We start from the raw sequence: 1,747 nt of genomic DNA, 5'->3' as shown, positions 1-1,747 counted from the left end.
GCAGCCAGCCTAAGTCTGATTCAGGTCGATTGCAACTGGTTTAGGAACGGTTCATGAAATATGAACACTAAAATGTGGCATCACAGATCGTCAAGGACACATGCGATGGGCATGTGAATCTCCTGCAACCAAAAAGTCTAACACTAGCCAGACACTAAGCACAGCTGATGGTGACCAAGAGTTGGGGGTATGCACACGGCCTCTTTTTAGATGCCATCTTCTTTAAGGCAACGTTTATGGAAAGAAATAATCTGTTCACACAGTTTAACCCCTTAATGACATTCACTGTACATGTATGGTGCAAGGTGGGAGAGGGCTCACAGGCCACCACACACCCAGCATCCGCCTCTGACAAACAGCCACATTAATGTGGTAAATGGCATGCAATGTCTGACTGCAGGATTCACAGCACACCGGCATGAGGTCACATCGGCGCCCCCGTGAGGCAATTTCAGGGCATCAATAGGCTGCTATGGCAGCCAGGGAGGGTCTGAAGACGACTTCCATGCCTGCCATCATGAAGCCCTTTTGAAACCCAGCCTGTGGTCAGGCTTCAGATTAGTGCGATTTTTTTTTTTATACTATTTACTGCAATTTTTCAGTATTGCTGTATGAGGTGGTGAATTAGTGATGAGCGAGTATACTCGTTTCTCAGGTTTTTCCGAGCATGCTCGGGTGACCGAGTATTTTGGCGTGCTCGGAGATTTAGTTTGTCGAGGCAGCTACATGCTTTGTGGCTGCTAGACAGCCTGAGTACATGTGAGGAATGCCTGTTTGTTAGGGAATTCCCACATGTATTCAGGCTGGCTAGCAGCCGCAAATCATGCAGCTACGGCGACAAACTAAGTCTCCGAGCACGCCAAAATACTCGGAGGTCACCCGAGCATGAGAATACTCGCTCACCACTAGTTGTGATCAAAGCTTTATAGCTAACCCATAATGGTTACAATCACCCAAACACAACAAGCCCTCTCATACCTCCGACTAAAAAAAAAAATTGCAACGTTCTCTTGAAAAATGGCTATTTTTTTAATAACATTTCTAAATCATTATTCACCACCAAAATAAAACTAGTTTGGCATCCACAGTCAGTGACTTGGACAATCATACTGCCAGGTCACTTGTACCACACAGTGTACACTGTAAAAGAAAGATTCACCGAGAAGTCAGAATTGAGTTTTCTTTGTTTGCAATTTGACACTTGGAATTTCTTTCCTGTGCTCCAGTATGAGTAGTCTCATTTAAAAATTGCAACTTGACCCACAAGAGACAAGCCCTCATACATCTATGAACTAAAAGGTCTCCCTCCCCCCTCCAAGGGAGATTAAATATAAAAGAGGGGCAGAAAAAAAAAAAAAAAAAAAAAAAAGCTAAGACTGGCCATGTTGGGAAGGGGTTAAAAAGAGCCAATGAATTATATAAATTTGCAACTACAGGATCTGCAGCTCTGACTTATGGCAAAAAAAAAAAAAAAAAAAAAAAAAAAAAGGCAGCAACAGAAATTTTCAACTACATTAAAATGGGAAGAGAGATTCCTGGTTCAAATACATAAAAGAATGCACAGAAAAAAAAAAAAAAAAAAAAAAAAAAAAAAAACACATGAATTACGAGAAAGGCTGGACTCATGCAGTGTGATACAAGAGCAAAAGCTACACCCACTATTTTACTGAACATTGACCGATCAGGTTTTATCGCAATGCTACTTCAGGGGACCTGTGCAACATCAATCTCTGGCGAGTTTCAATAG

Source organism: Dendrobates tinctorius, unplaced genomic scaffold, assembly GCF_039654945.1.
Source record: "Dendrobates tinctorius isolate UK_male_01 unplaced genomic scaffold, ASM3965494v1 ptg000056l, whole genome shotgun sequence".
NCBI lineage: Eukaryota > Metazoa > Chordata > Amphibia > Anura > Dendrobatidae > Dendrobates > Dendrobates tinctorius.
This window is presented reverse-complemented; position numbering follows the sequence as displayed.